Source organism: Fringilla coelebs (assembly GCF_963513975.1).
Source record: "Fringilla coelebs genome assembly, chromosome: 6".
NCBI lineage: Eukaryota > Metazoa > Chordata > Aves > Passeriformes > Fringillidae > Fringilla > Fringilla coelebs.
This window is the reverse complement of record NC_140034.1, coordinates 10,866,257-10,890,468: the sequence shown is the minus strand read 5'-3', so window position 1 is coordinate 10,890,468 and position 24,212 is coordinate 10,866,257.

Here is a 24,212-nt window from a genome sequence, read left to right as displayed (position 1 = left end):
TGTGTGTTAAAGGCAACAGAACTACTACAGCAGGACACTGGTAGTTTCCAGCTCTGCAGCCTATGGAGGGCAGGAATTAGTCATGCATTTCTATATTGTAAAGCAAAGTGGTAGGGATGGAGACTGATTTGGGGTTTTGGAAGAACAAGCAGCATTTTTGAGAGCTGAGGGTGTTTCCTTACTGGAAAGCATTCCTTGTAATTTTCCCGTTGGTAGAGAATACGGTACCAATATTGTAAGGTAGCAATCTGCTTTCTTAGGGGAGTTATTTGACTCCAAGCTCTTAAATCTTGAATACAAACCAGCCTTTCTTGCCCATGTGCCCCCTCCCCAACCCCAAAGTAAAACAAAGAGAAACAAATAAAAAGGAAGGACCTTCCTTTCAATCAGGGAGCAAAAAAAAGTGAGGAAATGGGGACTTCCCCTGCCTGATCACATAGTTGAGAAACAAAGGTAAAGTAGTGACAATGCCACTGGTTTTGGAAACACAGGTGATGTACCTGTGCCTGGTAATGGTATGTGTTTGTAAATGGGAAGGCAGTGTTGAATTAATGCTGTATTATAGCCTGTCCTACATAAACAAGCTGGAATCTGAACATGGTGTCACTGAGCACTTCACCTTAGAGTAGGAGCTGCCTTGCAGGACGTGGTACAAGCTGGAGTTCAGGCTGAAAGAGAAGAGTTTACCTTTGGTGCTATTAAGTATGATAAGATCTTAATATGATCCCCAAGTATCAGCTTTATGAAGTAACAATACAAACCTGGATTTAATTTCAGAAACCATCTTCCAGTCTGAAAAATGCAGACTGATGTTTGAGAGAGAAAACCAGGTATCAAGCCAGTTATTTGCTTCTAAAGCATGCTCTGGCTCAGCCACCCAAATAGTCTTTGAAATAGTAAAAGCAAATGTAATTTCTGGTCATTCTGCTAGTGTAAACAGTCAACAAAATGTATATGTACAAACAAAATCAAACAAAAACATTTCTGCAAAGAGCCAGCTGAGAGTGGCAGAGAAATTGTTTTCTTTTGTTGCAGAAGAACTAAGGAGGAATCACTGTAAAATTTTGTGGGAACAAAGTTTCTAAGATTATCAAGAAGGGAATTATTGTGGACAGTAGTGTAGAGGAGATCTGAACTTTGGTAGAGGGAAAAATCACCTGGAAGTTTCCCCTGCTGAATGGGGAGAAGTTTGTTTAGAGGTAGGCTGCAGCCTAGTCTACCAAGGGCACCAAAGGGCAGGATTTTCTTGTTTGGGTAAAAACATTGACCAGGTAAAGTGTTCACACTAGTCAGATCAGGAAATGGGAGTCAGGTCATGCTGAGATCTTGTTTGTATCTGGAGACAAAGGTGAGGGACAGGTGAGCTGTTTGTTCTGATTCTGGATGTGTTCGTTTTCGTGAAGGTTGTTTGCAACAGGAGAAGGTGTGTGGAATTGATGGCAATAAAATGTGAAGTGGGAGATGCTTTTCCCTCTCTGCACCCTTTGGGGGCACAGACCTAATGTGTCTGACATGTAACATGTGAGACCATGGCTTAGCAAGACCTGGATTTCCTTTTGAAATGGAAGATGAGACTGTGTGTGTGACAAACCGAGCTGATTTCTATTAGAAAAAGATGAATAGGAGATCTCAGCAGCTGCAGACTTCTTGATGCTGCCTTGTGTATTCAAGGTTTACAATAAGACACAATGGAAAGTGAATTAATGAAACAGAAGAATGGGTGCAGTGGGTTTGCCAGAGATCCACGTGTGCCTGATTAGTCTATGGCAAGGTGCAGGATTCATCAGTGGATAAGGATATCAGTGCCTGAGCTCGCTGTCCAGAATCCCTTAGAGAGAAATAAGCTTTTCTAGGGTATAATTAATTTAATCCTAAATTAGATGTTGAAAACTGATCTAATGTATTACATCCTAAAAGTGCTTATTCCCTTCCTTATTATAGATCAAGGTAGAGCCTAGGGCTCTGTCTCTGATGTGGGAGCTGGCCATTAACCACACTGGTGCCATGGCTGCCTGGGCTTAACCCAAGAGGGGACAAGGACTTGGACCCCTCACTGCAGTGGTGGGCATAGTGCTTGGAGCTGCACAAAAAATGTTGATGCCTATGGTTTGGAAAGTTCCTCTGGGGTATTGTGTTCTTGACACAAGATACAGTGCAGAATCTGGGATGGCTGGAAACTTCTGGAGCTTCTAGACAAGTATGTCCTCAAGATCCCAAATTTTTGTTGCTTGCTAGAATTTGCCTCTGATTACAGAACTAGCTTCCCAGTGGCTTGGAACCTTGTAAGTGCTCTGTAAATGTAGATTTATTGTGTGGGGAACCCCAATGGGCCAAATTTCAATTCCTTTGAGCCCTGTATCCCACATCTCTTGAAGGGACAGCTCAGGTAAGAAGCATCCTGTGAGGCAGCGTCACTAATGCTGAAAATGTTATAATGGTATATTTTCTACTGCCTTTCCAGTACAACTTCAGGGGCAGCTTTTCTATTGCCAAAAGTAGCTTTGTGTCTCTTATCAATATGCTGTGCTGTTAATGCTCCCAAAAAATAAATTAAAACCAACTACTAATAAACCAAACCCAAAAGCAGTCAATTGGATATTCTCCTTTAAGCTAATTCCCTTTTGCTGCGTGACTGGTTCTCCCCCTTGTACGGTCAAGTCTCACTGGCACAAATATTCTGAGAAGATAACTTTTAAGCTTAAACAAATCATCCTTTAAAAGTATTTGTATAAAGATTTCAGTTTCTGCAATTAATCAGGGGAGGCCGTGGGTTCAGCGTCGTGCTTTGCTGGGGAAGCAAACAATGCCCTGTGCCTGTGCTCCATCACAGGCAGCCTCTTGCTTTGACTTTCAATGAGTGACCCAGAACCACTGTGGGATTTAGCAGCAGAAAAATAATTTAAGAGAACTGTTCCATGCACACAGGGAAGATAAACTAGTCAAGCAATTTGTTATGAACAATGCCTTTAGCCCAAGGCATGGATGGATAACTTCTCTTCCTCACGGTTTTATTTTAGTGCATTGTTAGCAGTGAGTGCTGGGATCTGCCAGGGCTCCAGATTTGTGGTTCAGCATTCAGTGTCAAGAAAAAAGATCATAATAAATATCAACTGACTTACACCTTCTCTTGCCTCAAATGTGCACTGCCTAGGGCCTCCAGAATGAGAAATACACCAAGTCCTCTTCTGCCAGCCTGGCTATCAAGGTGCAGAGAAAATCTCTTACAATCAGAGGAGAAAACTTGCTTTTGTGTCTGTATGTATGTGTATATGTGTATATAAAAATAATCTATGACTCCTTAACTTCTGCTGGATTTCCCAAGGTATTTTTTGTATTAATCCTTTAAACCATAAGTCCCCTGAATGAGGAGGTGTAGCCCCTGCTATAGACATTAAAAAAATAGGGAGCCTAATCCAAACTTTGTTAGGTGCATTTACATAGTCTGCAGGGAGAGTTGGATCAGGTGGATAGTAAATAACTTCATAATGTTAGAGCAAATGCAGTTTTAAATTATTACCTGTCAGCCTCTCATTAGGTGTGGGTCAGGCAGAAACTTGACAAGGATATGCCTTGCTAATGAGGGGATATGTTGGTGTTCTTTGAGGAGCAGCAAGGCTTCAGCATTGCTTTATTGACTCAAGAGAATGTCCAGCTCCTCAAATGGCTTCCTGGTTAGTTGGTGGACCTCTTTGAGGACACAGAGCAGGGAATTATGTTGCATTCATGAAACATCTTCCTTTTCACTTTGTCCACTGGAGGTGGTAATTCCGTGGATTGAACTGGGTGATCTCAAAGATTTCACTAGTAATTGTACCAACAGTACAGTGAATGTGGTCCAGTTTTCCATCCTTCATTATTTTGCTTCTGTTATGAAAAGAAAAAGTTATCTGTAAAATTAAGCTAAGAGGGTGTTGGTGATTTTTTTGTTGCTGTTCTTGCATTTAAAGATTGCCATAAAGCAGTGGAATCATCTCTGTTTTTCTTGTAAAGGTGTGTTTTTTCATTTAGTAACTCAGTTTTGTTTCTACAGCCTCCTGGGATGGAGAGGTCACAGTGCTGTATAAATGAAAGCTCAGTAATTGAGATGGTTTTCAATGTTTTTACATTTTACTAAAAAGTTAAGTGTTTACTTAATGGCCTGTAAACCCTCAGGAGAATATGTCTTTGTTTAAAAATTCAGAATCTGCTAAAGGCTTCAAACAACTGCTTGTTGCTTGGGGGGACTCAGAGCATTTCTGTGAGTTGCTAGTTGCTAACATGCTCATGGAGGTGGAGCAAAACTATAATTGCTGCTAATTCTGCCAAACCTCATCTGTGAGCTGACATCTGCAGATGGGCAGTGTTAGGATGTGTCCTTCCCATGGGTTACTCCTAGAATAATGACCAGTTAGGGCTGCCATTGCCAGCCTGTGGGTGTTTGGGAGGTAAAACCTTCAGCTAATGTTTCACAGTAATAGAAAAGCAGTTATGTACCTAAGGAAGAGACAATTCCTAATCCCTGTGGTACATGGCTGCCAAAAGCCCCAGAGATGTCATTATAGGCAGTGTGATCAAGCAGGGTGTTGTAAAAGAGGTTTGTGGTGCATCTTGTCTAATAGCAAAGGATTATTTTGGTTGGTGTAAGACAAGCCCCATGAAAAGTCAATGCTGGTGGGAAGGGGCTGACTAGAGCTGCACGTGCCTGTTGGAGGAACATCACAGGCTGAGGTTGTGTAGCAGACTGGAGGAAAGGGTCCTTAGCTGGGTGCAAGAGAGATGTCAGCATGGGCTTGTTCTCTGAAGGCTGAAGGTCTCTGACACTAGAAGGATATTGCCCTTGGTGTTGGCTTGCTCCTTGGCAATGATGGTATTTTTAGCAGGTTTTTCTGGAAACTCTAACCAGGCATAATCAAAGCACAGAGTAAAGTCAGAGAGCCCATGAAGAATGTCTTGGTATTATACACATCAACAAGATTGCTGGGCTGTGCTCCAGCTGCAGATTAGCGTGGGTGTCTAGAAATCAACAGAAGGTACCTGGAACCTACACTGGGAGCAGTGGAAGCCCCATTGCAGTCTGTGGGGGAGTTGGGCTTTGGAATGCTGCCATGATCCTGTCTCTAAGGCCATTCCTGAGTAATGGATGAAAAGTTTGGGTTGTTTTCCCTGCTGAGTCTGGCTGCAGATCACAAGTTCCCTTTTTTTCACGACAGCCTTTTATAGTGGGTTGTTCTCCTAGAATAGCTGGAGCTTTAGAGAGCAGTGTCCAAATTTCTTCAGTGTGACTATTTTGTTCTAAATGAGTTGTTTCACAGGCAGACCCCCAAGGGCCACTTGCCTGGGTGGCTTTAGCTTGGCTTGGTTTATTTTTTGTATACTAATTATTCCTTTGAGATTCACTTTGTGATTTCTGTTCATCTGTTTAGGTGTCTCAGATGAGAAGACAAAGTAACATGTCATTTAAGTAAATTAGTATGTGAAAACTGTGTCCTGAAGTGTTTGATTAATGCTCACAGAAGCCTTTGGAAGCCATGTGTTTGTGGCTGGAAGCTGGGCAGTGTGTGCAGATTGCTGTCTTAAATAGCACCTGCAGCAGAACTAGGGAGGAAACTGTCAACCCTACAGGAGGAAGGGGCATGGATGTGTCCTTGCATTTCCTCTGCACTCCTTCCTGGCCCCCTTAACGAGGAGGCCTTCCATGTGGGAAGCTTGGTATAAGTTTGCATTACTCTGGCCATTCAAAGCTACTGAAGTCAGCTGGCAACAAATGCACCTCTTGTGCAGAGGTGAGGCTGAGGCTGCAGAAGGGCAATGGCAGGAATGGTGAGGGGCTGGAGGGAGGTGGTGCGAGTCCTTGGGGGATGAAAAGGAGGCACTGAGTGTAGGCTGTGCCCCTGGAGCAGGGAGCAGCTTGGAGCCCTGAAGTGAATTTTTGCAGGAGATGGTTTTTTGGCCAGGGAGGGTGAACAGGTGGACGCTTCAGGCCAGGCTGTGTGATAGGGCTAGAAATCAGCTCTTGACGAAGTCCTGGAGGCAGCAAAGGGAATTAATCATTAGCAGAGCTGAGTGACAGATGTGCCATATTCTTTATTGCTGTGAAACTTTGAGTTTGGTTATCTTTGTACAGAAACTCTTTCTCAACAGCCTGTGTTCAATGCAGGAGTGCCAGGTGTACTCCAGCCTGTACTTCTCCAGAGTCAGCAAAGCTCTGAGGAGGCAGGGATGGGGAAGGTGTTCCCAGTGGCCCTGAAAAGTGATAATTGTCAGTTGACAGCCTAAGCAATAGCTATTCTGAAGAATTTGGGACTATTTCAATAAGTTATGAATCACTAATGATTTATTTGGGGGATTTCTCTGAAAAAAAAGTCTAGATGAATGTAATTTGAAGGGGAGGCATAAGTTGTGCTAGGATGCATGAAGGACCCACATGTCTAGTGATAAATGATCAGGTGGGGTGACTTCTTGTAGGTTTGGAAGGCTGGAAACCAAGGAGTGGGGTTCTAAACATGCAGCTGCCTTCACATGTAACATGCTAGGTTGCAGGTGTTGGATGCCAGCCCAGTGTGCCCAGCTGAGGGCAGAGGGTCCCACAAAGCAGGTTCCCATTTGCCCAGGTCAGCAGAGGGAGCAGGTGGTGCGTGTGTGGAGCGCGTGTTTGGCATTTGGTACCCGAGTGAGGAGTGCTCTCCCAAGCCCAGCACTGCTGGTGTTTACCTCAAAGGCTTCATCCAGCCTGCCAGGCCAAGTGGTGCTGTTCTCTTTGGGAGGAGATGTCTCAGGTGGACAGGCCGTCTGTACAGGCAATTGTGGGAGCTTGCCCTAATTATGCCTGTCTCCACTTTCCTCTCCCACAGACTTCAGCAGCTCCCATCAGGTGAGGAATGCCAATTTATTCATAACAGCATCCGCTTGATGTGGCTGTTTCCACGGCCTTTATCATATCTCTGTGCTTCCAGAACATCAGCTCTGTCACACCTGTAATTTATTCTTGAGCTGTAACGTAGCTCTTGGACTGATGCCCAGGTTTGACTTCAAGCAATGATGAATTCACAAGGTCCCTAAGCAAGTGGCTTCAATTTTAAGTCACCTTTGCTGCCTTAATTTGCCCAGCATCTTTTTTGTTTTCTACTTAGCATATCTCATTGCATTGCCTTCTGCCAGGTTAAAAACTGATCAGCCACTTCTTCCCAGCCTGCTACTTCTAAATGAGGGGGGCAGCTACTCCCCAGTCTTATTTTGGATAAACCAAGTAGTGTGAGTTTGCTGCTGCTCTCATTGGAAGGAGGATTTTACAGAATTTAAATGTCCGCCACTCAAACTCGTGGTATTTGGCACTGGTGACCTGCAGAGGTGGATCTCCCTTCTCCTGTGTTTCCTGGGATGAATTGTCAGACAGGCAGGTTGCTGGCTGCAACCAGGTCCCTGGTTCCTGTTTCATGGCTGCATTGAAGATGCTCTGGAAGTCAAGAAATCCATTTAACCCAGTCCAAGGTTTCTTCTTCTCTAAAGGGGATTTCCTGTCTTTGTGTTCATCCTCATGCATCGGCCACAACTTGCTTGGGAAATAATTGTGTGGCTGCTTTGCCTCTTTGAGGAGCTGAGCCAGAGCCCTCCTCCTGTGTGACAGAGGATGCTGGGTGCAGAGAGTGATTAAATGTTTGCCTAGCAAGTCGAGCAGCGTGTTTAGCTGCCTGGAGGAAAAGCAGGCTTGTGGGACTTGAGCTAAGCTCATTCATTTTCTGATCCCTGAACTAATCTAAATGAAAAAATGAAATACAAAATGAGAGCAGTTCTGCAATCTCTGCAACTCTGCCTCTAATTGGCAAAGTGCAGGCAAGGCCCCAGGTGTTCCTGAGAAAAGAACAACGTGGATTCCTTGGGAGGCCTGGGGGGCACCAGGATCTCAAGGCAAAGCCAGCCCAGGGGACAGGGAGGTGGATGAAGGCTCCTCTGGGAGGGGCATGGGGTTGGCTCCAGTGGCTTAGTGAGCCAGGAGTGTCACCTCTTCCTGCAGCAAGGAGCTTTCTAGATGTCACCTTCCACTGAGAGACAGCTGACAGGTCTGCATTCCCTGTGGTGCTCTCCTGTGCCACCTTTCTGCTGCCATAGGGAGAGGTGGGGAAGTGATTTGCCAGTGGAGGAGCTTCCCTGGCATGGCAGGCAGGTCTGCGTCCATGTTTAACTCCTCATCTTGCTCCTTCTACCCTGTTTATCTCTGGTATTCACATGCTGCAAGTTCAATCAAAGAAAAGGGGGAGGTGAGTTATTCACACCCAGGAAAAGGAAGTGTGGACCCTCCTCTGGGGTCTTGTCAGCAAATATTGAGCATGGCCAGGGATAAATTAGTAAAACCCCTGGGTCAGCAATTTTGCTGTTGGGCAGGGAATGTCAGCCCCAGAAGTGTCGTGTTAAGGACACTTGTCAGTGTGTAGGAACTGGCAGCACAAAACCAAACACGGTGCTAACTGCTCACAAATCTTACTCCAGCCATGGGGTCCCTTGGGTTCCAAGTGCCACAAGCTCAAGCCAAGTGCCTCCAGGTGAAATGGGAAAAGGGCAGTGGGATGTTCTGTTCCCCTTGAAAGTGGCTGATGATTCTGGGTTGAGCTTCTCTAAAGGTGATTTTCCACCCGTGGCATTCAAATCTCATCCTGCACCTAAGCTGAGAAAAGCATCTCCAGCATCTGAAATAATGGGAAAGCTCTGGGATCTGTGAAAGAGGCTAAAGGAAGGACAAAGGCAACTGCTGAAATTGCCTCCCACTAATGCAGTGTTTCACCCACTGGGTTAGGAGGAATGATTATGGAGATACTTGGTAGTGACCAAGTGGGATTTATTAGAGTCAGCCAGCTGCCGTTCGTCAGCAATGGAGAAAAATTCTGTGCTGTGCTGGGAGAGGAATTTGCAAAGCCCAGTACAAAATGAGTAATAAGGGTAAATCAATTGGAGATGCACTGTGCTTTTCCTGGGAACGGCAGAGTGAGCAGCGCAGCGTTTAGTTCAATTGGGAGCCTTAGATAAAATGCTGCATTTCATATGTAGGCATTTACTGGTATTTCTTTATTTTTAGAAACACTGTTGGCTTTTGTAATCATGCTTCATTTTGGTATGGCAGCAGTATTGTTGGGAAGAGAAATGGTGCAGGTGCTGAGTTTCTTTTTGAGTGCTGTCCCCGTGTTTCTCCAGGTCTTGGGGAGAACTGGAGCCAAAGACCTGCCCAATTTACTGCAGCCCAGTTGGTTTACTTGGGGACAAGCTGCTGCTGCCATGGTGGGAGCACATGTCTCTGAGCAGTCACTTTAGGGACATGCCCCCCCTGCCCTCTAAGCCCCCAGGCCTCTGCTTCCTGCAGGGAGAGATCAGGGTCACCTTTTCCCCAAGCCTGTCCCTTCAGCTTCAGCCAGAGTTTCTCCCTGTGGCTCCTGTGACAAGCCCACAAGTGTTAGAGCTCTCTCACAAATAATGCCACCCCTAAAACATCAGGTGCTTGCTGGGTCACAGGGAGCCTTCTCCAAGCAGGAGACCCTCCTCAGTGCTGTATTACAGCTGCCTTTATAGCAGGTTGGAAAAGTAAAGCCTTCCCTGTTGCTCTCCAGGAGTCACTGGTGTCCTTTCCCAGTGACCCTCGGTCCCCATGGCACAGAAGGGAGACCTGGCACAGGGAAGGTGGCCTTCCTTTCCCATGCTTGTGGGAGACGCATTAAAATGATGCTTGGGTTTGGTTTTGGTTTTTTTTTTCCTCTAACAGAGAGCTGTAATTAAATGTCTCTTTCCTTGATGTCTCCTATGGTAATTTGAGACAACGTATTAAAGGCTGGATGGCTGCTCCTGCTGCAGAGCGCTGCTGCCTCCTGCCCAGCACCCCGAGCAAGGTCAGGGTCTGTGTGTGATGCTGCACTGATACACACTGAGATGTGACTCTTGCTTTAATAACCTACTTCTCAGTAGGTAGCTGGGACCTGTGAACTCCCAAAGGAGGCTTTTATTGTATTTTTTTAAGAGATGTTCCCTGAAATGGAGGAATGAGATGAATCCCATATTTCTCTGTTACTGTTTGTAAAGAGGAAGGGTAAGGCATTGAAAGTATTACTCATGCTTTTCCCAGTCAATGCTCAGGCATGTTGATGGGATCTACCAAAAGAGAAGCTTTCTTCAGTGGAACAGTGCTGCTCAGTAGGAAATTTCCTATATGAAAACCTCCCCAAGAAAGGGCAGGAACACAGAGATTAAGTGTCAACATGAAGCTTCAGTTGTGGAAAGGAAAATAAATGACAGCTCTGAGGAGAAAATGAGATGTAATTCAGCATGCTTTTGCATGCACACTCTGCTAGGACTTCAGCACTCAATCAGACTTCCTATCCTTTGAAAAAATAAAAAACTGCAGTCAATTAAAAATAAAATTGTCCCATGTGGATGAGTTCAAATGACTAGGCTGGTTTTTTTAAATGTTTACTTCATGTGCTTACGCTAATTGAAATGCTAGTTATATTGAATGAGTCTTTAAAAATGCCCTGGCCTCACTATATCCCAGCAAATGTCACAGGGAAAAGCATATTTAATTATAGCCTGCTTCAGGAAAAAAAAAAAATCAAGATTAAATTAATACTAATGTCTGTTTGAAAAATATAATAAATGTTAGACTAGGTGAGGAAGCATGAACAATCATCTGCAGCTTTACAGGATACTGCTTTTGCAAATTCATGGGAAATTAAAACCCATTAGCATCTTGAGTCCTTTGCAGAGGAACTCGAGCAGGATTGTAGCTGCTCTCCTGCCCTGCTGGCAGTGCTCTGGGTGGCTGCTGTGTGCCCTGGCCTTGGTTACCTGAGCCTTGCTTCTGACCAGGGGGAAGGAAGGTTGGATGCTGTGCTCTTACCCTGCTCTGGGAGGCAGGGGCTTGGTGGAGGTGGGTGCTGAGCCAGGACTCATCAGCCTGGAGCAGCATCACGGAGTCAGCGTGGGACAGGGGATGCAGGGGGAGGGGAGGCTGAAGGTTACGTGTGGCCCTTGGCCATCAGGAACACAAATTTGTTCCCTTTGCAAGTGCCAGAGCAATAAAACATACTGGAAGAGCCATCCCAGAATGCCTGCCAGCCTTGAGATGAGTTTATACAGAAGCTGATGTAGAGCCAAAGTGGGAGGACTTTCACTGCCATTAGCAGATGTTGGTGGCTGCCACTCTAAGAATGAGCTCAGCTGTAAATCAGTTTTTCTACCTCTGCAGGATTATTTTTTCGTTCTGTAGTTTTCACTGTGCTCAGAGCAGCATCAAATTCTTCTCCATCACCCTCTCCCTTCTCCATTCTTTCTTGTGCCTGTGCCAGGGGCTGAAAGTTCCTGGTTTCCAAACATGAACATCAAGCTTGCAGCAGACCCCGAAGTCGCAGTGCTCTGGATGCAGAGAGCCAGAGGAGCTGCAGCCCCAGGGCTGGTCCTGGATGCCCTGGGCCCAGCCTGCTTCCCCCTGCAGGGAGCTGTGATGGAGCCACAGGGCTGGCTGGAGGTGCCCAGTTGTGGGTGCTCCACAGGCCCTGGGTGTAGGAGGAGGGGGAATAATGCCCGACTGGAATAATGACTTGGATGCATCTCACAGTGTATGAGATAAATCTAAAAAACTCCTCCTGCCAGCTGAAGAAAGGCATCTTCTGCTTGTCCCTGGCTGCAGACTCAAGCTGTTCCCAAAACTGCCCTGGCTGGGTTGCTCTGGACACTGCAGTTCAGCCCCACTCTTTGGAGGGACAGAAGGACAGACGTGCATTGAACGAGCGATTCAGCAGGACTTGGCTGTTCTCAGAGCTGGCCTCCTCACCCCTGTGCACCCCAGGGTGCTGCCCCTCAGTGCCCTTCCAGGTGCCATGAGCTTGGCCAGCCTGGCTCTCCATCCCAGAGCCAGAGCTGCCCTCTCCCTGTCCCTGCATCAGCCTGATCAGGGTTTCCAGCTCTCTCACTGGTAATCCCTTCAGAGCAGGGTGGAATTGCCCCCCAGCACACAGAATGACACCTCAGAACACATTTCTGTGCTGCTCTGGGACAGCAGGCATTGCTTCCCCTGAGGTGGATAAACTGAGGTCCCAGGCTGAGCCAAATGGCTTTGGGCTCAGAGGATTTTATTCACAATAATTTCCCCTCCCGGAACAATTGCAGTTGTAACAGACGAGCTGTGCTTTGTTTATCTGTTGTTTCCATAGCTGTTCTGCTGTGACTGGCACACAGACTTTCGACACATGGTTACTGTTTTGTAATCTTTAATCACGCTATTTTGGGATGTTAAGGACAGTGATCCAAAATCAATATATATATTTTCCCAGAATAAGCAGGCCTTTGCCAGCCTTGGCCTGTGAATCTGGTTCCTCCAGTATGTTCAGAAACCCTAGCTTAAGTTTTTCTTTCATTCTGTCTCTTTTTCGTTTTACTTTAGAGGTATTTCTTTCTGCATTGTCTTTACCTGCTACTGGGAATTGGGCTTTTATTTTGGTTTTGTTCCCTTATTTGGTTCTTCTTCTCTTTATTTTTTCTCTGCAAGTTCTTGTACTGTGATAGGAAATTTTCTTTAGTTAGATGAGATGAATCCCATCCTGGTTTCAGATGATGGTGACCAACTCGTGTAGACCCTATAACTCCTGTGACCAACCCATGTTTACCTGTGTTGTAAAGCCTCCCTTTTGATCTGATGAAGGAAAATTCCCTCTTCTAGGACATAGCTCATGCTCTCCTGAGTTAGATCTCTAAACTGGGTGAGCTGAAATGCATCCCAAAGGTGCCTCTTCTCCCTTCACCCATGAGGGATGCTGGACAGTCAGTGCAGACTCAGGTTTCCATCCAAGCTGGGGCAGAGGAGTCCAGGTGCTGAAGCTTAAGATATTTTCAGCTCTAGGGTAGAAACTTTCTACTTGAAACAAACTGCTCAACGTTTTGTTTTCCTCAGAACTCTAGCTCGTTTCTGCCTATGACAGAAATTCTTTCCAACTGTGCTCCCTGAGTTCAGCAATGAGCGCAATTACATTTTCTTTCCAGCCCTTGTACTGAGCCTCTGCCCACTCACAGAAGATTCCAGGTGATAAGAGACCCTCACACTGGTGTTCCACTCACTGAGAGCCTTGATCTGGAGAGATCCCTGCAGGTGGTTCCCCTGCTCCCCTCTGTGCTGGGGCCAGCTGCTCCTGGTGCCTTTGGGGCAGCTCCCAAGGGTCTGCCCTGGGCTCTTGTCGGTGCAGCAGAGCTGCAGAAGCCCAGGGGCTTTGCAAATCTTCTCTTGGGTCCTGCACTTCTGGCTCTGCACCGGTCCCTGGTGTTGGGATGTGCTCGCTCAGTCCACCGTGGGTTTGTGGCCAGGATTTGCAGCTGAGATTCTCAGCAACAGTGAATCCTTACTGGGCTTTTTTCAGCAGGGTCTTTCTCCAGTTTGGTGTCCCTGACAGCCCTTATAACCTACTGTTAAACTAGGCATTTCAGTATGCTGAGTTAGATGTAAATCTCCCATCTCAGACCTCAGAAATTTCTGTCTTTATATGAGAGTGATATCCCTTCAACATTTTTCTGTGAGACTGCAGTGTTCTCTTTCTTTCTTAGTGTCACCTAATTACCAGCTCTTCCCACTTAGCTGTAGACTATTGAGCAAGACTAATCTTTTTTGACTGTGAAAAATTATATTTGTTTTAGAGCCATGCTTTGCTTGTCTTGCTTTTGAGCATGTCTTCATAAAAATAAAATCTTGCATGAGCTTTTATTGATGGTATTTCTGGTGCTGGGCACCTTCCTGTCTCTTATTTTCCAAATTCTTACAGACAAGAGACAAGTGTTATAATCCATTATTTAATTTCATATCTCATTTCTCCTTTACTCCTGTCAGTTTTATCCATTTGATTCCCTGTGCTCTCAAAGCTCCATGAGCCTGTGGGTAATTTCCCTGCAGAAAAGGCAAGGAACAAGGTTTTTTGGAGGAAAAGCAGTGATTTTAGTAAGTGCCAATGCCTTGGCCTTTGCTAGAGCATTGAATTTTTGCAGCCATAACACACCAGTGATGCAAATCCTGCCTGCACATCTGGCGTGGCTTTCCCCTAAATTGTCCCACACTGCAGCACAGGATTACCTAATGCAGCACTGGGAGAGTGGGTGAGGCTGTGGCACCCTGATATATTTGGGTGCTTGAGAAGACCAGAAGATTCAGCCTTTGCCTGAGGAAGCTCAGCCCCAGCTCTGTGTGTTCAGACATCCAGGCACGCTGCTGTTCTGCACCCATTCTTACCTGGCCTGCTGCAAACAGCAAACCCCATGTGTGTTTCCTCCTGGATGATTTCTGGGAGCTGCCCAGATGGGAATACAGTGATTCAAGGCTGCAGCCGGATCGTCTGCTCTACAAAACCCTGAAATGACAAATGAAGCTTTCAGGAACAGGTACAGTGTAAGTCCAGAGCTGCCACAGAGCGTTTTGTGTACGCGCTGTTCCCCTGCCTGATTGCCCTTCCTGCCTTATGATGCTTTTTGTTCCCCTCCCCTGTTATGTGCAGTGAAAAAATGGCTTATTCTGAGCATTTGAACTGATAGGCACAGCCCTCCTAATCCACAGCAAAGAGAGGCTGTAATATTTATTAGTCTGTCAATAAGGGTTGCCTGAAGAGGGAAAAAAGGAGGTCTGAAATACAAACAGAGAAAACAAACAGCATATATATAGCTGACATATATTCCTCACAAATGAGCAAAGAGGAAGGAAACTGGTGTGTCCATGCTGTAGAAATGAGCTGCTACAGTGAAAGCAAGAGGAACAGTATCACCTCAACCCTCACAAAAACTGCAAATCGACATTTTTCTGAGCTGAGCTACTATAAAAGAGGCACCTCTGCATTCAATTTCTAAATTAATTTGTGTAAAAGCAAAAAACCCCAACCAACCCCAACCCTCACATGCCAAAACCCTGACAAATATCCAGCCAGCTCCTGTTCCTGTTGCAGTGGGGATCGTTGCTAATTTTTCTGTAGAATGACTTGGTGCCAGGCTGTTATCCTGATGCTTTTCACTGGGGCTAGAAATGTCCTGCAGCTCCTTCCTTCCCCTCTTCCCTCCCCACCCCATGATTGATTGTTCAGCGTCCTGGGAAATGGAACAGGAGGCATCAGGTAAAGGGAAAACAGGAATTCCTTGTGATGCCAGAGACAAGGTCATGGGTGCATCAGCTGCCAGGCTTTTCTGCATGTTTGTTAGCAACAAATTTGCTCTGTTGGTGGCTGCAGGTTGGATTAATGCCGAGTCCTGTGCTGCATCAGCACCGTGGGTAAGGTGAGGGGTTTCTGGTGAGCATTTAATGAAAGAATTTCTTGCACTAAGCTGAATCTGAAGAGTATTTTCTCACTGTGCCATAGTGAAAGAGAGTGGGAATGAAGGACATAGATACCCAATCACTGTGAATGTCATTTGACTTTGAGCATGTTTTGACCCTTGAGCAAGTGCTGGAAGCAGGGCAGGGGGTGATGGATGGTGTGAGCAGAGCTGCCAGCTTGGCAGGGGACACCTGTGGGTCCAAGCACAGCTGGACAGAGGGATGGGCCATGTGCACCCACGGGGGGCTCACAGACCCAGCATCACAGCTCAGGCAGCCACAGAGCTTTGTTCCAGGGATCCCATGGACATCTGCTGGCAGTTCCCAAATCTAACCCCACCCAAAGGAAAAAGCTGTGGGGGCAAATGAAGTGCAGAGATTGGGGAGCAGTCTTGGTGGGGAGCTGATGATCCTTGCCTGAGAGAATCAGCTTGGATCAGTGTTGGGAGCTTCAAATGCCAGAGCCTGAATCCAGTGGCTTTGGTAGGAACCATGGCTGGATTCACGATCAAGGAGAGAGGAGGAAGAAAACAGCAGGAAAAGGTTTGGGGAGGAATGAAAGTGATAAAAGGAGAAAACACTGAAGAGAAAGCAAAGCAGAAGGAAGATCCTGCCTCTCCACAGTCCTTCTGGTGCAGCTCTTCCCCTGGCTGTGGCCACACTCTCAGCTTGGCGTGTCAGGGTGGCTGTGGCTGCCTTGGCTCAGCAGTGACAGCTGGCTGCTGTTGGCCCCTGAATTTCTTGAGAGGTAAAACAGAAAATGAGAACCTTACATGGGTTTTTGGTTTTTTTGGAGTCAAGTTACAGCCCCAGCCTGGAGACCTTGGGCCTGGCAGGTGGCTGGCTCCTTGAGACAGTGTCATGCTCAGGAGAGCATCCAAAGCTCCTGCAAGCACAGAGCTCCAGGTCTAGCTCCCTAAACTGACCTGCTACTCATAATTTGAACATCCCAAGGTGAGATCCCATTTGGCCAGCCTGTTGGGTCGGACTGAGCAGAGCTCACAGCCCCCACAGTGCTGTGCTTTGCATTGGCAGCTGGATGGGTGTTGATAACAGCAGCCCAGTGTTCTGGCCACTGCTGAGCAGCAGTGTCCTTGTGTCCTCCTGGCATTCCTTCTCCCACCAAAGGGAATGGCAGTGGGCAAGATCCTGGGAGGGGACACAACCAGGCCAGCTGACCCAAATTAGCCAAAGGGATATTCCACACTGGATGATGTCACTCAGAGATATAAGCTAAGGGAGAGAGGAGGAAGGGGGGATTTCAATGAGCTTCATTTCAGTGAGTTTGCAGTGTTTGCTTTCCAGAGGAACCGTTTTGTGTGCTGATTCCTGCTTCCCAGGAAGTGTCTGAATATCACTGCTGATGGGAAGGTACAGACTGACCTTTTTCCTCTTCAGCTCTTGCAGGCACAGATCTCCACTTGTTTCTTTTTGCTGTGATAAAACTGCCTTGTCTCATCCTGCTGGTCATTCTCCATCTTATTCTCTCCCCTGTCCCAGTGGCAAAGGAGTGATAGAGGGAAACCTAATCAGGTAAACCCCCCCTGCTCTCTGGAACACCCTTCAGGAGCCAGCCAGTGACCAGTGGCATTAACCCCACCCTGCTGAGTGTCCCTTTGCAAAGGGAGTCACAGAGGCTGCACAAAACAACCTCAGCCACAGGGCTTTTGGCTGGGACTTGTGGTCACTGCTGCCCAAGAGAGTGACCCCATGGCTGGAGTGAGCAGTGGGGAGAGCAGGGCACAGAGCTCTGCAGGGGCTGGGGAGAGCAGGGCACAGAGCTCTGCAGGGGCTGGGGAGAGCAGGGCACAGAGCTCTGCAGGGGCTGGGGAGAGCAGGGCACAGAGCTCTGCAGGGGCTGGGGAGAGCAGGGCACAGAGCTCTGCAGGGGCTGGGGAGAGCAGGGCACAGAGCTCTGCAGGGGCTGGGGAGAGCAGGGCACAGAGCTCTGCAGGGGCTGGGGAGAGCAGGGCACAGAGCTCTGCAGGGGCTGGGGAGAGCAGGGCACAGAGCTCTGCAGGGGCTGGGCACACTGGGTTGGCTGGGGCACCGAGCTCTCCAGCTCCTTGTCAGGGTGCAGGGCAGCCCCATGGCCCCAGGGATCCACAGCACAGAGTGCTCTTGCCAGGGCCTGGCCTTTGCAGGGAGTGAAAATGGGCACTTTAAGGGAATTTCTCCCCTGTTTCATCCAGCCCATCTTTGGGTACAAATAAGGAATGCACCTTCTCTGCCATAGAATGGAAAGAGTTCTGTAGGTACAGCCATAGCAGTGTGCCTGCTCTCATGGAGGAGTGTGGGACAGGGTCTCTGCTTGTTTCACAAGAGCATGAAGTCAGTTTTACACAGTAAAGGCACTTGTGTGCAAGCAGCAAGTGCCACCACTGCATCTGCACTGGCACATCTTTGGGGCACTCTTTGCTTATTTGGGTTCTCCAGACACTGCCCACAGCGGGAGAGAATGCAGGTGGTGGGAAAGGAAAGTGAGACTCTTACTACCTGTGAGCCTGAAATGCATAGTAGGAATACTGGGTGTCCCTCCTGCCCCCCTCCCCACATCTACACTCAGTTTTAGCTGAGCCACTGTTTGGTTTTGTGTATCTGTAGGGTATCTGTGACATCTGGAGCGCGCTTTTCCCCTGCATGTGCAGCAGAAGCTGTGAGTGATTTGAAGCAAGGTAGGCCATGAGTGAAATGCCAAAGCCTGAGCTGACTACATTTCATCTGGGTGTCTTTCACTTCTCAGTTGTGGACCAGCAGCCAACCGTGACTCGGGTTCCAGATAAGCAGCTACAGACACCCAGCCATGGCAGGCAGCTCTGGGAGCAGATGGTCCCAACAAACACATTTAATAACTTCTCATCTTTAGGGTGCAGTGATCCAAGGCACTCTCAGTTCAGGCCAGGAAGGAATCCCTTGTCTTCCATTACTGTCTGCAACCCTGGAGATGACTGTGGATGTTTTTAGCCTGGATGGCTGTGTTGCTGCACTGTGTGTGATGCCATGTAACTCACAAGTAGAAATCAACCTGAGCTGCCTAATTCATCAGCTGAAGTCATTAGTTTCCTTAGTTTTTAAGCTATTATGCTGACAGCTTTTAGAGGGAAGTTTCAATTCTGCTCTAGCTAATCAGAAAAGGCTTCATTTTGTTTTATCCTGAGGTTGAGGGAGGATTTTGTTTTCTTTCATAGAAGATTTATCTCCTCGTTTTCAGGTACACTCACAGGAAATTTAAAAAATAAATTAAAAAAAAAAAAAAGAGCACAGCAAAAGGTGGCAGACTTGTTTTCTGCTGAGATTTGGGTAGTGCTGGGAAGTAGAGAGGGACAGAGATGCCAAGAAAGGCAGTGGCAGGGGTGAGGGTGAGGAGGCCATGGAGTGGTGGGACAGAGCTGGGAAACGGCCTGGGCAGGAGGAGGAGGCAAAAGAGAAATGTGACATGTCCTAAGGGTCACCATGTGATATTTAGAAAGTAAAGGATGTATTTAAGCAGCTTGCAGACAAAAAGCAAGCAGGTAAAGCTGCCTGAGGACAGAAAAACAACCATCCTACTCCCCTATTTTTGCTAAAGGGGAACAATGTGTGTGCTGAAGCCCTGCAGGCTGGAAAGGTGGCATGTTATGTTTAAGACCAGAGGTAACTTCATTAGAGCTGTTATATTTAGCCTGTCTTATAAAGACTATTATTTCTATGGAATATTACATAGAAACTGTTACTATGTACAACTCAGTAGAAAAATGTGGTTTCTGTCCCACAGAGCTCACAATCTGCCTCTGCAAATTAACTTTGCTGAAAAAGGTTAAATGGCAAGAGGTAGAATATTTGAATCTGTGAGTTATCACGTGGATGGTGAGCTCAGAGGGGGGAGTAGGTCTAGCTGAGAGACTGTCTGCTGTCCTGGTGTACTCTGAGATGCTGCAGGCTCCCAACGAGCAGAGCTGGACTGAGGCCAGGCAGAGGGTGACAGTTTTACACAGAAACAGAGGAGACTTGGGCTAAGGGTGAGAGAGACCAGCTCTGCTCCAGCTTTGATGACATTTTCAGATATTGACTGAGATTAAATTCCAGCCTGCCTGGATGTTATGGATGTTACCAGTGGCAAACATGGGAACAGGGCCCTCAGAGAGAACACAGCATCTCTACCCTCAGAGATGTACGAAGCCCAGCTGAGCATCCTACCCTGTTTGACCCTGCCAGGGTGTGCAGGGAGGTCAGAGGGTTAATTGTGAGAAGCATTGCCTTTGAAACTGGCACTGAAACTTGCAGCTAAGCTCTCTGCTCCCTAGGGAAGGTGTGCAGCTGCTGCTTCCCCTCACACCTCTGCCCTGCACCCCAGGGATGCCCCAGAGCCCCCTCCCACCTGCCTGGCCTCCACCCAACCATCAGGTCATCTCTCCCCAGGGATGGGGAGGGCTTCAGGCTCAGGATGGGACAGAGACAGCCCTCAATGAGCTGCCCTGCAGGGGCTGGGCATCCTTGAGGAGGGGGAGGCACTGAAGCATCCATCCATGCATCCATGCATCCATGCATGCATCCATCCATCCATGCATGCATGCATCCATCCATCCATCCATCCATCCATCCATGCATCCATCATTCATGCATCCATCCATGCATCCATGCATCCATCCATGCATGCATCCATCCATGCATCCATGCATCCATGCATGCATCCATCCATCCATCCAGAGAAGAGCCTGATGGAGGTAGCTGCTCTCTGGGCTCTCTCCATCCCGAGAGGACTTTGCTGGTCGAACCCACAACCCCTGGGAGGTTGTGTGAGGAGCAGAGCTCTGCAGTGCCCATGTGCAGGGCTCAGGTGGTCGCTTTCCAGCCAGCCCTGCTTTTGGAGCACGAGCTGCCTCCGGGGTTGGTGCAGTGCTGGGGAAAGCCCCTGTGGTAGGACTTGGCTGTGGGTGGCTCGCTTTTGAAAAGCAAGCAAGCATCACCTGGAGGAGAGCCAGACAGCTGTGAGCTGAAGCAGCACCCTGCTCTGCTCGCTGGAGGAAGGCTGGGTGCCTTCACAGTCTTCCTCCTGTCCTGTGGGAGCTGCACCAGAGCCCCAGCAGACCCTTGAGGGGGTGTGCATCCTGCTGTGGTGTTTATCAAGGGTGGCTTTTGGGAAGCCCTCAGCATGGACAGCATCAGGGGCTGTGCTTTGTGTCAGCAGAAGGTGCTCCCATCACTCAGCTGGGATGAGGTGAGCTGCAAGAGGCCTCGCTGCTGTTTTGGCAGCACATTGCTGCTCAGGGCAGGCAGAGGGTGGGCAGGAGCCATTCAAGGCTTCAGGTGGTGGCAAGGAGCAAAGAAAAACTGCAGGGAAATTATTAACCTTGGCTATAAATACTCTGTTAAATTGCCATAAACTGCATGCAGTGGTAGCTTAAGATGATGTAAACAAATGGTCACTCACTCAAGTCCTGAGCAGAGCTTCTAAACCACAATTAACATAAATATGCTGTACTTCATGAAACCAGAGTTTTATTCTATTGTTTTCTATTCAGAGCAGTGTTACAATGCTGGAATGTGTCTCAACAGCCTTTCAGCCCTTGCCCATAAAAAAGAACAAGGGTTTTCAGCCATTGCAGGACAGAGGAGCTGCCTGGCTGTGTGTCCCCAGCAGAACCTGGATGCTGGAGAGGAAAATTCCTCCTCCGGCAGCACATCTCTCCATGAGGTGGTTTCACTCCATGCTTGCTGAAAGGAAGAGCTTTGGAGAATCATCTGCACTTTGTTTTCCATCTGGGCCATCATGGTACTGCCAAACCTGATGAGGGGTGAGGCAGAGGAGGAAAGCTGGCTAGGAGAGACTCAGGGATTTATTCCTTGTGGGAGCGCACCTAGTGTCAGAGCAGCAGCACACCAAGCTGCCTCTAGTGAGAGATGTATCCAGCAGTGGGAGATGCCAGGCATTTCTCAGCTGGTAGCCTCAAGTTCTGGGTGACTGGTTTTGTTACCCCTCTCAAAAAATCTTTTTTTTCCCCCAAGTCTCCCCTAAAATCAATCAGGTTTTGGTCATTGGGAGCTGGAACATGCTACGCACCAGCACAATTCTCTGCTTGCTTCAGCTTCGACTTTTCCATTTCCCTGCTGTAGAGTCTGCTCTCCTAAACAGCAGGTAGAAGGTAGGTCTTTGAAGCATGGACATTAAACAGAGACCTCCTCAGACTGAGAGTCCCTCTGTGTATTTACACAGCCCATGACTGGGTGTGCAATATGAGTGGTTGGCATCTTTTGTACCAAGAAGCACCTTTACTGAGAGGAACCTTCTCCAGTTGATTTCCAGCAAGTATCTGAGGGCACCCGGATTTGAGGAGGTCTTGATTGATGGGTGTCAACACTTGGTTAGCTGGCAGCTCCAGGCTCTGCCTGGAGAAGCTCCTCATCCTGAAAATGATTGTTTTAATTTCATTCTAAAGGTAGAGGATATTAGAACCCGAAGTCTTAATGGCTCACGATAAAATATGGAATAGCAGCTACCCATTACATTTGTTATTGTCTCTTTCTTCCGTAAATCAATATAATTGAATTTCTCCCAACTTCCCCAGTATTGCACGCAGCCATGTGCAATCACAGGGGACATTGCACGAAGATGAATAAGCACAATGCTGCTCTAAATCAGCCAAGCACCCAGTAGCCTCTCTCAGAGATTGGTTTTGCAGCATGCTCACGTTCTCCTGAGCCGGCCCGACTCTGTCCTGGGGGGAAGACTCCTTTCCCTGCAGCAGCTGGGACTTTCTGCAATATTTAGAAGTAGCATATGGAATTCTCATTGCCAGGAATGTCTGGGTCTCAAGAGTGGATGAGAGCCTCTGCTGAAAAAGCTTTTCACTGTCAGTGAATTGATTCCCAAGTGAAGCTTGTCCCTGCCTCAGTTTCCCGAGCTGTGTGACTTCACCAGCCACCTGGTTTCCTGTTTCCCTCCTGACTTTCTTAATTTCTTTCCCTTCCCTTTCCTCGTTTTTAAAAATTAATGTTGTGGAAAAGCCAGGTTCTAAGGTCCTTTCTGCTGCTCCTGCTGCAGAGCTGGGACATCTGCCCAGCCCCTTCCCCCTCCCTGCCTCTCTCCAGGGCAGAGCCGGGTGGCGGCTCTCGCAGGGCTTCCCCTCGCTCCGGTCTCGGAGCTCAGCAGGAGCGGCTGCCAGCCCGTTTTACAGAGAGGGCAAACTGAGGCAGGGAGCCAGGAGACTCCTACAGGATCATCCGGAGGCAAAGGTGCTGCTGGAAGCAGAGCTTGTGTTTCCTGAGCTGCAGGTCTGTGCTCTCACCTCTGCCCGCGCTTGCTGGGGTGCGTGTCACCCACCCTAGGGCGGGCTGGCGGCAGGGATGGAGCAGGAGCTCCAGGGCACGGGATGCCTTGGAGGCAGGGATGGAGCAGGAGCTCCCCGGGCACGGGCAGCCTTGGAGGCAGGGATGGAGCAGGAGCTCCCCGGGCACGGGCAGCCTTGGAGGCAGGGATGGAGCAGGAGCTCCCCGGGCACGGGCAGCCTTGGAGGCAGGGATGGAGCAGGAGCTCCCGAGCACGGGCAGCTTTGGAGGCAGGGATGGAGCAGGAGCTCCAGGGCACGGGCAGTCTTGGAGGCAGGGATGGAGCAGGAGCTCCCAGGCACGGGAAGCCTTGGAGGCAGGGATGGAGCAGGAGGAGCTCCAGGGTACGGGAAGCCTTGGAGGCAGGGATGGAGCAGGAGCTCCCGGGCACGGGCAGCCTTGGAGGCAGGGATGGAGCAGGAGCTCCCCGGGCACGGGCAGCCTTGGAGGCAGGGATGGAGCAGGAGCTCCCGGGCACGGGCAGCCTTGGAGGCAGGGATGGAGCAGGGGCTCACCCTGGGCTCCTCGCTGCAGCCTCGCTGCAGACCCAGCTGCCTCCCCTCTCCCCGGGAGAAGCCAGGATTTGTGCTCCACCACGCTCGTTTGTAATTGCCCCGAGGCTCCCGAGGGGACGCCGGGAGGAGGCGAATAGCTCTTGAATGCTGGGAATTCCCCAAAGGGCTGCGGAGCTGCGAGCTGAAATGCGGGGTTTCACTTTCCGTGCTGTCCTCACTGCACAGCCGATGGTCTGTGCCTGTCCCTGCCGATCCTGCCGGCAGCCAGCTCAATTCTTCCCATCGGGACAACACACATGTCCTTTAACAGCAGCAGCTGGGACACCGAACCAGCCTTCTGAGCCATCCTGAGCTGCTGTGCACGGAGGCAAATGTCGGGATCTGGAGCGCTGCTGGCACTGTAAACCCTTCAGAGCAGCTCTGCCATGCAGCCTCTCCCCGAGCCGCATCTTCAGAGCCGGCAGGGACAGACAGAGGTGGGACCCCTGCATGTGTCCGTGGCCAGCGGTGCTGCTGCCTCCAGAGACTGCTGCACATTGCAGTGGGCACGTCTGCAGCTGGAATGGGTCACAGCTGGGCCTGGGAACGGGGCTCCTGCTCCCACCCCATGCAGGAGCGCTTGACTCCCTCAGCAGCCCGGGGTGAGGGGCACAGGCTCTGCTCCGGGCTGGCTGCGAGCAGGCGAGTGCACTTATCAGTCATTAAGCTCCTCCCCCATCACCAAGAAACCCCCTAAAAATCCCAAACCACCGTAAAAATGTGTTGGCAGAATGGGAGCGAGTCACGCAGTGCTATTTGGAAAACACAATCTTGTTTTCAAAATAGATTAATGATGGGTTTGGTGCCGGGGAGTCTGCCCTCCCCAGCCCCCCCTTGGAAGAGCATTGCAGGCAGGTCTGCAGTCCAGCAGTAGAACTTCCTAAAAAATAAATACAAGACTGGCTAATAATAACAGTGCCACCGCTAGTGCTACTAATAGTGTGCTTCTGGCTGGCAAGGTCTGTGCCTTTACAGACTGCTCTGAATGAGAGGAGCCAGGGATGGGGAGGTGACAAGCCCAATTAACTGGGACCCACCCTGGCAGGGGCACTGGTGTCACCTGA